Here is a 15,913-nt window from a genome sequence, read left to right as displayed (position 1 = left end):
TGAATCGCCCCTTGTTGAGGCGTGAACTTGCTCCCAGACCTGAGATAAAGGCCTTTGGGTTTGGGGAGGTGTTCTGTTCCTCTGATAGGGTGACTATCTGGGCAATGCCCAGGAATTTAATTATCTTCACAAAGGCCAACCATGTCACAGGCAGATAGAGCTAACATATTGGCCTGCAGCCTCTTTTTTCCCTTCTGGCCAGCCATGTACACAGACCAGTGGGAGGGGAGCTGACCACAGAACCAGTTTTAAGTGACCACAGAGGAGGGTTTTTTAGTTCCCTAGCCATACCTCTAGGAGAGGCACAGGAGTGCTTCACAACAGAAGAATGGTTCTGTCATCTTGATTTTAGGTAGTGCAGGACACTGTGATTGTTTACAGTAGTGCCCACAGTAACTGCTGAAAAAGTAGATAGGGTTACCTCTGGAATAATTCTCTGTTGAGTAGGGAGGGGCCAGGAAACACTCCCACCCATCGACTAGTAACAGGAATAAGTGTAGTACCACTGGGCACCTTCTTCAGATCACTACTGGACCTGGGGAAGACAGAAGAAAGACTGTACCTGCTGTTGAGGCCTGTGAGGTGATCCCTAAGCACTGGACATGTTCCCATTTGTACCCAGGACAAAGGAGTTGACTCTAAAGGTCAGTTTCTGACCTCCTGTTTAGCTATTGCAATGCGAAAGCTTCAAGAAGTCTACTTTTCTGGAAGAGTCCAGCTACCAGTTTCCACTGGACCAGCTGGTGATTTATGTTGGAGTGAGTTCTAACCCCCTGGCTGAGATTTGGGAACTGAACTCTTGGCAGATATCAGAGTGTACTCCCCCTCCTTAGCCATAAAATGTGGAACTTAAAAGCTTTCTAAAAACGTTTTGCCTAGAGAACCATCAAGGGACCGGGGCCAATCTGCCACCTGATCCGCAGTGGGTGCATTTTTGGTGGGCCTGACTTTGCCATAGGTACTTCTACAATCTCTGCTCGACATTGGAATCTGTTGATGCCGAGGCCACTTCAGCTCCATCCTGCAGCTCCCATGCTGTTGCCATCAACAACACCAGTATCTGTCAGTGTCTGTTCATTTGCAACTGACAAAACACTATCACTAAGGGTTTCCTGGACTCAGAATAGGGTGCCACACCATAGGTGTACACTTTAACCTGAGCCAGCCTCCTACACTCCTGGTCTGGGTTTCTGTGATGTGTGTGGTGTCATGCTACAAGTAAAGGGTTCTCAGATTAATGACAGCTCACTAAGGCTATAGAAATTGTAGAAATGTGCTATAAAAATGATTATCAGGTAGCATCTGAAATCTTGCTGATCAATGCAGGAACACGGCCGTGGGTAGGTCCTGGGCTGAGGAGCTACAGCTTTGAATATTATTACTCTCCTCTGGGCTCCTGTTTTACTATGACACCGATCCTCTTTTTGGGACGGATGGCCCTTACTTTTGACTAGCTTGAAGTGCAGCCTTATTGTAAGTGACTGGAGTTTATTATGACTGACAGTTCAGACAACTTGTACCTTATTATGATATTTTGTTAGGAGTAATATTGAGATAGATTTGCTGGTCCTGATGAAGTGTTGCTGGATCCCTTGGGACCGTTCAGACACAAAACATGTTGGCCCTTTGTCTTAGGGTTTAGGTTAATTCCCCAACCCATATCTCTAGGTATAGCGCAAGAGTGGTTTGAGCATTATCTCATCCCTCACTCTCCCCCTTGTTTTTATCTTGGCCACCACCCTCTTTTGTCCTTTAAAATTTGACTTTATGCTAGGGTTTTGAGTAAATTTTAACCTTCTTTTTTCCATTTCTTCTCTCTCCTCGTTTACGTGGTGCCTGGAATAGGGGCACTATCCACTTGACATCTTTTCTCGGCACAGTGCTACTGAGAAAAAGATCTCCGGAAAAGAGCCCCCGTTCAGGGGTGCCCGTCAGACATTGCAGTGCCGGTCTGACGAGGAGCTTGCCCGATGATGAAGCATGACATCTGATGGGATGTGTGAGGGCATTAGCTTCTAACCTAAGTGTTGCCCTGTGTTCTCCTCTATTAGGAACAGTGTATTCTGTTTTTTTTGCTAGTAAGTTTGGGAGAATATACACTGAACCTGTAACCTCCCTGTCCCTCATTTGTTTGTTTATACTTTGGTGTAGGCCAAGTAGCTGAATGCCACAGCCGGTACCAAGAGAAGACAGGTGCTAACTGTGCACCATCCAAATAAAGTTATTGGAAACCTAGTCTCTTTTATTTAGTACCAATGATTTAATCACAATGTACCCCAGGTAATCATTTCTTACAGTGGATGGTCCCCTTATATTTTCATTGCCACACCATTATTGTTAGTTCAATAGTTAATAGACTCTCAACTACAGATCATCAAAAGGAGAGAAACACGTTGTCTCAAATAATACTTGTATTTTACAAAATATAGTTTGAACTAATTTCATTCATAAATATTTTCCAGTCTCATGTTTTTTTTTAGAAATGTACGTCTTTTGCTACCCATAATACATTTCACATCAAAAATTATTATTAAACTAAAGTCTCTTATTCCTAAATATGGCAAGTTTTGTGGAGCACTTTGTCCATAAAATGGAACTCATGCGCAGAGGGGTGAATAAGGGGAACATGTATATATGGATAAAAATGTGTGGTCGACGGCATGTGTGGCTGGAGATACACATGCTCTGCATCAGGTAAAAAGGTAGGAGTTCAAGCAGCCAACCACTTTATGTGGCTAACATCAGTGGTTTGAGGATTGTTATTGTCAGTGTACCCTTGTCAAGCCCGTTTCATGTGGTACATGAATGTGAGATTTATGTGGATGGACGTGCAGATGGTCGAGAGGCAGTTCTGGTAGATGTGCCTAGCTGTGCATAGCAGTGAAGTGTGTAAAGTGTGTGTGTATAAGTGAGGTGAAGAAAATGCTTTCTTTTATTGAATGTGATTTGATAACATGCATGGTCAGTGGAGTAGGTTCATCATTTTAGAATGGTGCATTAGCTTCACATTAAAGAATGACAATAAGCGTGTAGTAGCTTTTTCGTCTCTTGGGGGAATTCCTACTGCTCGGATTGCAGGGTTCAGTTCAAAATCGAAGAGGTATAGCTTTGATGTCACTATCTTCCTACTATTCACACTGTAATCGTGGATTGTATGTCTTGCTTATCAGCAGGTGGTGAAAGTTATGAAGTAATGGAGAAAGATTATTCTGTGGTGGTGGTTGAGAGGCATCCGGAGGGTCTGATATGGCGCAGAAGAAAGTGGAATGACAGGGTTGTGAACGCCAATCTTTGACTAGTGTAGACAGATGTATACTTCCTGAAGGAGTTAGAAAAAGAATTATAGAGTTTGTGTCTACAAACATGTTTCTATGTTATCTGCCGAGATGTTAGTGAGAGGTTATGATCGGTTGCTGGCATGAATGTTCAGGCTGATAGACTGGTTGTGATCGCCTGCAAGCTGGATGCTCTACGTTGTTGGAAATGGTATGAGTTCCCATGCTCCTTTTTATTAAATGGCTTTTGCATCTGTGGCAAAAAGCATCATTCGAAGTAGTGGGACTTCTCAAGTTGTTTGCTTTGTCTCTCATTGATTAACCTTATAAGTGGGCAACGTTGAAATTTGTGGGATTTGAGGAGTGATTAAATTTCTGTTATCTTTCGGCATCGTTATCAGGAAACACTCGCCACTGGGTGCAACTTTTGTTGTGGCATATGATGATAATACGTTTGTTTGCAGATATGCCTTACTAGTTTGTCATCAGTTTACTAGAAAAAAGACAAAGTACTGATAGCTGACATGCGTTTCTTAATATTAGCCACTTGTAAGTACGTGTGGGTCGTATTCCTGTAGATCTTTTTTGCTCACTGTTCCACTACTGACAGTTCAGCCGTATCCATGTCAACTATGGCCTGTTCCAGTAGTCACAGTCTAGTCCAAACTTACTAGGCTGCGTCCCCTCGGGGCCACAAGCGATATCTACCTCTGAAGGGTCGCAAGAATTCTCAGTTAAAGTTCCAGTATTAAACAGTTCATTTCCAATAGAATTACGGAATGCATAACTCAAGTTAAAATATATATTTTTATCTTTTTCTTGAGGTAATGCATTGTTTTCATAGTCTATTAACTTTTTTCTTGAGATGGGATATGTGCAGGTGATTGCTTTTGCGCGGAAAGGAGTATTGGGTTAACTGCTCACAGCATTTCTGACGTACCAGCTCCTACATCCCGCGCGCGCGCGCACACACACACACACACACTCTACTCTGCTGTACGTGATAATACATTCCTAGTTCGCAAAAGCTGACAGCTCAGGGGAACATGAGAGTTCCTACTAAAAAGAGGATTGAAATCCATTCACCAGCGTCGGCAACAATGGCAGTGAGCATGGCTGCAGTTTGGGTAGGTTTCTGGTATTTTTTTCTGTGATGATTACCTGCACCGATCTTCACACACTGTATGTTGGAGGAGTACTGGCCAGGGCCCAGCAAGAGCTTTGAGAAGATATATTGTCCGCAGTAATACAGATTGAAGTTGCACCCTTTTCCATGGTGTAAGTTGTTTAGAAACTAGTAATGGTGGGTGCAAGAAACACTCTTGAGTAACTGGGAGTAGCTGGTATTTGATCAGAGCTCTTCCTAAAAGTCGCCGATGCAAAACAGACCAGCAACCAAACAGCCTGTTAATGTAAGCTGGATTTGTAAAGAGCTGCTTGTCACCCGTGGGGGCATCTGTCTGTTAGACCTCATATATTTGCTAAACATTGTCAGGGCACTTATATAAACAATTTGCAAGAATCCAGAAGCATCTATTGCTTATTATATCTACAATGCAACAACGAGTGCTTATCTGACGCAAAACCTGCTCTGCTTTTACAGTTCCTGCATCGGAAATGTTAATCAGCTGACACGACCATAAACGTCAGCCAGGAAGTAGGCTCACTAAGCATGTTTAACCAAAGAGGGCCTTGGGGTTTTGTTACACAGTTCTTTTTAGTTTCAGTGGCTTAATATAGACTTAAATTAGATACTTGCAGACTTCATTCCTTTGCTTTGTCACTAAAACGTTTTGCTATTCTGCTCTTTGTTATCCACCCAGACTCTCATATTTCCATGATTTGAAAGTCCCATGATTGTAGTTTTAAGCCCAGTTTGTATTTTGTCAGCGTAAGCACGTAAATCGGATCCCTCTAAAGTCGCTTGTCATCGGAAACTCTGAAGCTCCTGTTCCTTGGCAGTAACACTTTAATTCTGTTCACTTCGGAGTGGTGGCTCTAAATTTAAAGAGACGAGAGCTCATGATAGCAAGAAGAAAGGGTGGTGTTTGCATCATGCCGACTTGGTGCAGATTCTACCTACCTCCAACTAAAGTTTGAACCATCAAATTATTAACATTTAAATGACGGTGAAGCACAACCCCCCCCCCCCACCCCCCCCCCCCCACCGTAACAACAGAGAGGAGTAGATTGGCAAACTATAAAAGTTTATTGACTCACTAGTAAAGTTATAAAATCAAGCTAACTATTTTAGTTATAAATCAGTAGTCGTCTGATTACAGCATATATTAATATAGTCCAGGCAGGTCAAACAATGAATGTGAAGTCAAGTTATTTAAGAATTGATTAGGCAAATTATAAAGATTGATTTCCCTTGAAGGGAAACTCACTAGTACTAAACTAAACATGTGACAGAATTGGGGAATTTCATAGGCAGCAGGCGTCAGCAAGCGTAGTATCTCAAATAGAACTAAATGAAGGTTCCAATCAGGAAAAGAAGTAACATGCTTGATCAAGAAGGTACCTCTATGAGCAGGAAAAAAGGAGCACTGGGGCTCAAGAGTGGGAAAGGGATAGGTAAGATACTTTATTTCAGCCTTGGGACATTAAAGTAACACAATAGAATAAATTAAAACACAATACATGACTTCATAGAAACAATACAGCAAACCTATAGAAAAGTATTGCATAAATGTACTCGAGCCACCTGTGACTGCAGAAATCTGGATTTTTCTGGATCCCAACAGATGCTTTAATGATAAGGAGTGTGTCATCGGTGAATAACATGCCGGGGGCTGAGATACTGCCAAATTTAGGAGCATCATTAATACAGTTGTGGAGGTAATTAAACATGTCTTTAATATACAGAGAGAACAGCGTTGGAGCAAGTACACAGTCCTGTCGCATCCCCTGTCTGATGCGAATCCTCTCTGTTAGAGCCACGTCCTTACCCAAACACGCCTGGACAAAGACTGAGAAAGGAACGTCCGCCTACGAAGGTGGACAGAAATCTAACTTTCTCACACTAGAATATATAATTAATCCATGAAATTCAACAAAAAGATACGCTTCTATGGTTCTACAGAGAAGTAACCAGTCAAAATTAAACATTTTCGTAACGGCCAGTGTCAACCAACTTCTTATGAGTAATACAGTCTAGAATTTTTCTTCAGCACCATTCACCCCTACTGTGGAACAATTTGAAGAATTTTAATGTATATTTTTGGCGATTTTATGGCAGGTTTTTCTTTAATGTGTTCGGTTTTCTCAGGCAAATAATCCACGAACTGTTATCTGTTTTTAGTTAGTAGATATAGAATATGTTTTTTCCCAACAGCACTCCAGCGGTGAAGAAGATTGCTCACTCACCACCCCTGCTTCTGTTGGTTTCTTTATTTTGCATCAAGAGTTGTTTCCTCACCGCGTGGCGGTGAACCCCCTTTCAACAGATGTAGATATTGGAATGTAGTTTTGGAGACCTTGTATAATCTGGGGAGAGAGTAAAGATACACCAGTGTCAAAGAGCTTTGTCCACACTGGAGGAGAGTACAATTCGTCAGGCCACAATGAGAGGGAAGGGCGTTTCATTGACAATGCCCCTGAGCAGGATTTCAGTTTTATCACTATTGTAGCAGAGTCAGGTATTTTGTATATTAAGGTGAAATAAGATCTTGAGTTTGGCAGGTTTATCAAGCTTGTGGTGCAAACCTATTGTTCAAATACATTTGGTAATATATCTTGTAGGCCTCTAAGTAGGCGCTCAGGAGGGCCATGTACACGTTGAAAAGAACTGGCGGCAAGGATGGATGGATCAGGAGTACTTATGTAGCAAATCAAAAGATAGTGAACCATCTCAAGATGGCGTTTCAGCAGTGGCCTCCATTTGGTTGACTACAAGCAGATTCCAGAGTCTGGCACCGCAAGTCGTGAAATACCTATTGCTTTTGGTAGTTTGTAGGTAGCTAGGCTTCTCTAGTCAGTGAGTTCTGGTCTTCCTCTCTTCCAGGACGTATAACGGTATTTTAGCTACCTGTGGCCTTTGGCCAAACACATGCTGTTGAATTAGACACGAGGGTTTAAAAAGTATAAATGCACAAGTCATTCCTAGAAGGGGTATTCGGAAAAGGGGGATTCTGACCCTATAAGGGGAAGACAAAACATGATATTTACGACAAGCCAGTCCAGTGGCCATAATTCATAGGATGTAGCTTTTGTATTGTTGACTCTGGGTGTCGGTGATGGACCTGCATCTTAAATGCCTTTCATGCCGCAAACATGACCATGATCCAAAGGCCCGCTCCGATTGCCGCACCATGAACTTAAAGGCCTTGAGGGAGCGATCCTGCAAGCCCAGTGTGTGTGGCTGTGACGATCTTGATCCGGTTGAGAGGAAGGTCCCCAGGGAAAGACGTTTGGGCAGTCAGGTAAGCCCCTCTGAAAAAAGAAGAGCAAGGAGTAGACGAGGTCTTTGACTTCACCTTGTACGTTGGCTGACAAGATGAGGGAACTTCAGCATTCGAGGCCTAACTCCGCTGTTGAGCCAGTGCCTGGGCCATCTCTGCACCACCCAAGTTTCTCATAGTCGGAGCGAACCCCACTCAACTTCAGGAGTTTTATGAGGCCATGCTCCTCATGTTTGAGCAGGCTGCTCCTGCTGGTATGCCTTCGGGCCCAGTAGGTTCAGGATGGAACCCTACTGGATCCACACCAGTGGCGCCAGTGCCATTTGGGTCCCTTGATCTGTTACAGCGCCAGTCATACCATTTTTACCTTCCCCTGTACTGGTTCAGATGCCGATGCTCCTGGCACTCCCCGCACCAACCAGCAGTGCCGCCTCCATTCTAATCCCAGACTCGAAGAGGAAGCAGGAGGGGTGTTGCCTAATGTCAAGTCCGGTGCTGAGTGGAACAATGGCTTCCAGACCAGAACCTGAGCCCCATTCTTGTGGGTTAGAACACAGGGAAGGTTGGGACATATCAGGAATATCAGTCTTTCAACTCGAACATGGACTAGTGTGAGTATTTGGCAGAAGCCAGCAAACTGGACACTTTTCTGGATACAGACATGCTTTCTCCCCTTACCATGGCTACAGAGGAGGGAGCTTCATTTGCAATGGTGATGAGAAGGGCAGCCGAGATCTAGGACATTAGCCTGCTTTCTGTGGCAGTCAAGACTAACAACTTTACAGAGGTATCAGCTGAGAATGACTCCCTCAGAAACACTGCTTCCTTTTATTGAAGCCCTTACGGATGTCTTGCTTGGGACCTGGCCCAAGCCCAGCGCAGGGGCTCCTGTGAACAGTACAATTACCTGCCAGCACTGCCCTGCCCTAGGGTCCCCAACTTCCTCATGCAACATTCTTTCCCGGAGAGCTTGATGGCCCAAGCCTCTACCTCCCACGTAAACCTGGTGAATTCCCTACTTTGCCCCCAGAAAGAGAATTCAAGAAGGTGGATACCTTAGAAAAGAAGATGTTTTTCACCGCCAAGAATGAGCAGTGGATCTTCTGTCACAGCCACCGGGGACGGTTCTCCACTCAAATCTGTCAATAATTCGCCTTCTTGCTTTGAGACTGAGTAGCAACAGTTGACAGTTTTCGACTTTCAGCCTGAAGTCTGTGATGTTATCTTGGCAGCCAGCCGTCCCTCTACCAAGACTGTATATGCCTGCCATTAGAGCAAGTTTGTACCACGATGTGCATATAAACAGCTGACCAGCTCTCTCTGCTCCCCTGTCTGAGGTGCTTCTTTTTATTCCTTCTCTTGCCAGCAGGGCTCTAATTTGGGCAATTTAAAGGGCTACCTTTCTGCTATATCTGTTTTTTTGAGGGTGCCTGTCCAGCCATCCCTTTTCAAATCCTCTATTGAACATAGTTTCTTCAAAGGTTTCTGTGAACGGGTATCCCCGATCACCCCTTCGGGAATGGCTGCAGCTGACGTATCGGATGATTCCGCTACGTCATGTCCGCGTTCCCACGTTGCCGTGGGAACGCTTCCAGACGGAGGCTGGCCTCCCGGCGTTGCCGCGGTAACCCGGGAGGGTTTCCGGCCCGGGGGAGTGAAGAGGCAGAGTGCATCTAGCATAGGAGAGAAGGAGCCCGAGGGAGAGGAGACCGGAGGAGAGGACGGAGCGAACGAAGGAGGAGAAACCGGAGAGGAGACCAACGGAAACAGCCAGACGGGAGATCCAGGAAGGATGGACCACACACACGACGAGTTGCTGGAACCGGTCAGCGTTGTCGAAGATTATCCACAGACGGACCACCCCAGCGCCAGCCACGACCCTGGAGGGTCGTGGCTTACTAAGGTACGGTCTTTTTGGACCAACAGAGGGAGCACCACAGTAAAGGGGACTGGGGAAGGGAACTAAGGAAGGGTGAGGGGTGGATTGGGAGGGGATTGGAGGGCACAGGGACAAACACGTGTGAGTCACCTATCAGTGCACTAAAAAGAAGTTAGTCACTTTGTACCCACAACTCTTCACTGGCACAACCCCACCCTTTGTTGCCTCTTCCCCATTCTGTCATAGTTCAAAGAAAGAAACATACCTATCGTCCCACTTACCGTCGCGTTTATTTCCTTTTGTTTTCGGTACCTCAACACTGGAACCACACGAGAGACCGCCAGAGCATCAACCTTAAAGAGAACAAAGAAAGAAGGAGGAAAACACCCTTAAGAGGAAGAAAAGGCAACACCTTGACACTAAAACCAGAACTCCGTAAACATCAACATCGAAATATTTTGTGAAATAAACCACTTACCTGAGCACCACAATCTCTCTCCGTTGCCTTTATACTGTTCGTCCTGTCACAGTGGTGTCAGAAGTGGGATGTTAGGAGCCCACCCCGACAACCGAACAGTATAAACAATGAGTGAAAGCCCGTCTTTAGAGGATATGATCAAACAACTGGCGGAAGGCCAACGACATTTGCAGTTGGTATGGGAGGCACACCAACGGGAAGCGAAAGAGGACAGGGAAGCCTTACAGTCGGCCTTGAAAAGCCAAGCGACAATACTTGCAAACAACCAATTGGTACACGAAACAGCCATGAAGAAACTAACCGAGACCATTGCCGCTAGCAAGGTCCACCCCAACGTCCCCAGTTCAGTGTTGCAGAAATATCAAGAGGGGGAAGACCCGGAGTCTTTCTTCACTAACTTTGAAAGAGTGGCTTCTTCAGCTCAATGGCCTGAAGAAAGATGGGGACAATACGTCGCACCTTTACTTACCGGTCTATTACAAGCCGCCTATCAAGCCGCGAACCCCGGGGGAACCACACCATACAAAGATATAAAGACCAGCATCTTAGAACGTGTTGGACATGATACAGAATACTACCGGGTCGAATTCCGTAAAGTCAAATGGGGACCAAATGAGGACCCCGTACCTTTTATTTTCGTGTAAAAGATTTGGCCTTGAAATGGTTGGGTCCTATCGGGAATAGCCGCGAGGAGGTTATACAAACGATTGTACTCGAACAATACTTAGACGCCTTACCTCCTTCTACAAAAAACTGGATACGGCAACATACAAAGGTAGATACCGACATGGCGATCGATTTAGCCTGCGCATATCATCGCTCTACAGATGTAAGGGGTATACAACCCAGACCCAACATAAAATCTGTTGTGCCCAATCCCAAAACCCCCCCGAGAGTTCTCCTCGAAGATGCAGTTCCCCGTAGACTATCAGAAGGTCCTCCCGTACAGGGGCCCCAATGTTACAACTGTGGGGAATGGGGACACATAGCCCGTATGTGTCCGCGGAAACATGAGGGTAGTGAGCCGATGGAGATAGGAGTGACCAGGCGACGTGTACTCTGTACCGGAAGAGGTGACATTAAGTTCAAACAGACCATGAAAATCAATGGACGGTCTGTATGTGCTCTAGTTGATTCGGGTTGCAGCCAATCCGTGGTTAGGGAAGATGTAATAAGCCCGGTAGATAGGGAAACAAGGCAGTGGGTCAATATTTGCTGTATTCACGGAGACAAAGAACAATACCCATTAAAAGTACTTAAAATAGAGTGGGGAGACTACAGGGATTTCCTTCCTATGGGGATAATGTCTCAACTGATTGAGGAATGTATCGTTGGGACCGATTACAACCATTTCCAAGAGCTCCTGGATCAGGTTAGGAACCCCAAGATGTCACAGGACTGGTGGGGTGAGGCTCCTTTTGCTGACAGTACTATTGAAGGCCCTTTAACCCGTAGAAAACTGTCACGTCGAGAAAAACGAGAGGAGAGAGTGCATTTCCGGAGTTATAATGGGCCGGAACAAGCCCAAGGACTTGTAGCAGAAACCCATGAAGCACCTGTCAGTTTTCATCAACAACAGAGAGAAGATCCCTCCCTCGCTCAGGCCTGGAGATCTGCAAAAACAGAAGAAACTGAGGAGGTGTGTCCTTACTTCCTAATTAAAAGAAACCTCTTATATAGGGTGACCACTACTCGTGCGGGGAGCGTAAACAACAACTAATAGTACCAGAACATTATAGGGATCACGTCCTGACCCTGGCTCATAATCAACCAGGGGGGGGGCATTTTGGGAGGGAAAAAACCGAAGAGTATCTCCTCAGGCGGTTTTATTGGCCAGGTGTTTTTGCACACATAAGAAAATATTGTTCACAGTGTCCCAGGTGTCAGCTTACGGAACCAGGTAGGCCTAAAAAAAGCACCGCTTGTACCCCTCCCCATTATAGACATCCCATTTAGCAGGATAGGGATGGATCTGATTGGTCCTGTAGTACCTTCTTCTAAAGGTCACACGTATATATTGGTTATTGTTGATTATGCCACCCGATACCCCGAGGCTATTCCCCTAACAAGTATGACTACAAAAACAGTTGCCCAAGCAATGATAACTGTCTTCACTCGAATCGGGTTTCCCCACGAAATACTCACCGACCAGGGGACCCCCTTTATGTCGACTCTCATGAAACAAGTTTGTAAGACATTAGGTATTTCCCAAATCAAAACCACTGTTTATCATCCACAGACAGATGGATTGGTGGAACGTTACAACCGGACCATCAAAACCTTACTGAGGAAAATAGTGCAGGATTCAGGGAGAGACTGGGATCAGAAATTACCGTTAGTGTTATACGCTATCCGAACACATGAACAGGCCTCAACAGGACATAGCCCATTCGAGTTAGTGTTCGGACGGCAACCCCGTTCCCTTTTGGACATGGCCATCGAAACATGGGAGGAAGAAGCGGGGGAAGGAGGAAGGCCATTGTTGGAATATGCCCACAACTTGAGGACACACTTACAAGGGTTATGGGAAGAGGTACGAGAAAATATGGAACCGGCCCAAAGGACCCAAAAGCGTTATTATGACAAAGGGAGTAAGTTGAGGGTTTTTCAACCAGAAGACCAGGTACTAATAATGCGTCCCACATCAGAACAAAAACTCCTCGCGAGATGGCAAGGTCCATATCGGGTAATCCGAGCAGTCTCTCCTGTTACTTACCTTATTGAAATATCGGCCAATCCTAAAAAGACCCAAATTTATCATGTGAACCTCTTAAAGAAATGGGAGGTACCCGAGAACCCTGACAATACAGTAGAAATGGGTTGGTTTCTATGTCCAAGTAAAGAATTAAATATTGAGTTCTACCCCACAGGACAAACCGATGGGGAAAGGTTACCCTCGGTAAATGGAGCCTTGACGAATCTAGAAAAGGGGCAGGTATATCGCTTATTGAAGCACTTTCAACATTTGTTTTCAGAGACACCCGGTAAAACCACCTTGATCTACCATAGAATACGAACGACCCCAGGTAAAATTATTAGATTACGACCATACCGTATTCCGGAGGCAAGGAAACAAATCATAGAGGACGAGATACAGAAAATGTTAGCTCTAGGAGTAGTGGAACCTTCTACTAGTCCCTGGTGCTCCCCAGTAGTCCTGGTACCAAAACCTGACGGAACTGTCAGATTCTGCATCGACTTCCGAAAACTCAATGAAAATTCGATGTTTGACACATATCCAATTCCTAGAGTAGACGACGTCCTAGAAAAGCTAGGAAAAGCTAAATATATGTCCACAATAGACTTAACTAAGGGGTATTGGCAAATTCCCTTGGCCCCTGATGATAAAGAAAAAACGGCTTTCTCTACCCAGTCCGGGCTTTATCATTTTACAGTGTTACCTTTTGGACTACATGGAGCACCGGCTACCTTCCAAAGGTTAATGGATAGGCTACTAAAACCATTCCATACTTTCTCAGCAGCCTACTTAGACGATTTAGTCATTTTTAGTGAGACCTGGGGGGATCATCTAGATCATTTACAACAGATATTCCACACTCTAACAAAAGCAGGTTTAACAGCCAACCCCAAGAAATGCGTTATAGGAAAACCCGACATCTCATACCTAGGATACAAAATCAGTCAGGGTACTCTACAACCCCAAACCAAGAAAGTGGACGCCATACTAAATGCCCCTACCCCTAAAACCAAGAAAGATTTACGCTCTTTTCTGGGACTAGTGGGCTACTATCGATGGTTCATACCTGGGTATTCCACCCTTGCGGCTCCCCTCACAGACCTCCTGTCCAAATCGCACCCTGACCTGTTATTACCTTTTTCTGATCTTCAGACAACTAGTTTTGAACGATTAAAATCCTATCTAACCAAGGAACCCATATTACAGTGTCCAGACTTTTCAAAACCATTTCATCTGTATACTGATGCCTCAGATGTGGGACTGGGGGGGGGTTCTGGCTCAACCTGACGGGGAGGGTCGTGATCACCCTATCGTATATATCAGCAGGAAACTGTTTCCTCGGGAACGTCATTTTCCCATCATCGAAAGGGAGTGTTTGGCTATTAAATGGGCCGTGGACAGTTTACAGTATTACCTGTTGGGTCGACCTTTTATTCTTTTCACGGATCACGCTCCCCTCACTTGGATGGACGCTCATAAAGATTCGAATTCCCGGATTCTGAGATGGTTCCTTGAACTACAGCCATTTTCCTTTCAGGTCCGCCACGTCCCGGGGTCTCAGCAAGCCCCTGCTGATTATTTGTCTCGGTTCCCCGACTCTACATCGGTCCTCGAGCAGGACCGTTCTTGGGAAGGTGTGTGTGAACGGGTATCCCCGATCACCCCTTCGGGAATGGCTGCAGCTGACGTATCGGATGATTCCGCTACATCATGTCTGCGTTCCCACGTTGCCGTGGGAACGCTTCCAGACGGAGGCTGGCGTCCCGGCGTTGCCGCGGTAACCCGGGAGGGTTTCCGGCCCGGGGGAGTGAAGAGGCGGAGTGCATCTAGCATAGGAGAGAAGGAGCCCGAGGGAGAGGAGACCGGAGGAGAGGACGGAGCGAACGAAGGAGGAGAAACCGGAGAGGAGACCAACGGAAACAGCCAGACGGGAGATCCAGGAAGGACGGACCACACACACGACGAGGTGCTGGAACCGGTCAGCGTTGTCGAAGATTATCCACAGACGGACCACCCCAGCGCCAGCCACGACCCTGGAGGGTCGTGGCTTACTAAGGTACGGTCTTTTTGGACCAAAAGAGGGAGCACCACAGTAAAGGGGACTGGGGAAGGGAACTAAGGAAGGGTGAGGGGTGGATTGGGAGGGGATTGGAGGGCACAGGGACAAACACGTGTGAGTCACCTATCAGTGCACTAAAAAGATGTTAGTCACTTTGTACCCACAACTCTTCACTGGCACAACCCCACCCTTTGTTGCCTCTTCCCCATTCTGTCATAGTTCAAAGAAAGAAACATAACTATCGTCCCACTTACCGTCGCGTTTATTTCCTTTTGTTTTCGGTACCTCAACACTGGAACCACACGAGAGACCGCCAGAGCATCAACCTTAAAGAGAACAAAGAAAGAAGGAGGAAAACACCCTTAAGAGGAAGAAAAGGCAACACCTTGAGACTAAAACCAGAACTCCGTAAACATCAACATCGAAATATTTTGTGAAATAAACCACTTACCTGAGCACCACAATCTCTCTCCGTTGCCTTTATACTGTTCGTCCTGTCACAGTTTCCAACAAATGTTTCCACCCTTTCCTTTTATCATGCCTCAGTGGGACCTTAATTTAATCCTGATGTTCCTGGTGTGCGCTTCCTTTCATCCCTTGCACAATCGTCCTCTCAGACTCCTTACCATCAAGACGGCCTTCCTTGTGGTCATAGCATCTTCCCATAGGGTAAGTGAGCTTTAGGCTTTGTCATCCAAGCCTCTGTACCTGAACATCTGCCCAGACAAGTTGATTCTGCAAACTAAAGCTTCTTTTCTCACGAAAATCATTATTCCTTTCATGTATGCCAGTCCATCACCCTGCCTACTTTATTCACTCTGCCACATCCCTTTAAGGAGAAGAAGCAACTCCACTGTCTAGACCCAAAAAGTGCATTGTCATACTGCCTTGATGGCACAAGAGTTCTGGGTGGATGACCAATTATTTGTGGAGTATGTCGGAGTGAAAAAGGGAAAGGCTCTGCAAAAGCAAATCATCTCCATGTGGATCGTGCTTTGTATTAAAATCTGCTGTGCAGTGGCCAAGAAGTAAACCTCTGAGGGCTTGCATGCTCATTCCACCAGAGCCAAGGCTGCGACTATTGCGTTAGCTGGTGGAGTTCCAGTCCTGGACATCTGACA

General features: G+C 45.6%; 1 protein-coding gene across 2 annotated transcripts in view; it reads left to right on the top strand.

Moving 5' to 3' along the window:
• The window catches only part of BCAT1 (branched chain amino acid transaminase 1), a 183,046-nt gene that overhangs the window by 66,546 nt on the left and 100,587 nt on the right, over positions 1-15,913 (top strand). The gene's annotated exons all lie outside the window — the stretch shown is intronic.

This window comes from Pleurodeles waltl, chromosome 4_1, assembly GCF_031143425.1.
Source record: "Pleurodeles waltl isolate 20211129_DDA chromosome 4_1, aPleWal1.hap1.20221129, whole genome shotgun sequence".
In the NCBI taxonomy this organism is placed as follows: domain Eukaryota; kingdom Metazoa; phylum Chordata; class Amphibia; order Caudata; family Salamandridae; genus Pleurodeles; species Pleurodeles waltl.
Note: the sequence above shows the minus strand (reverse complement) of the source record. Positions and strands in the feature narration are given on the sequence as shown.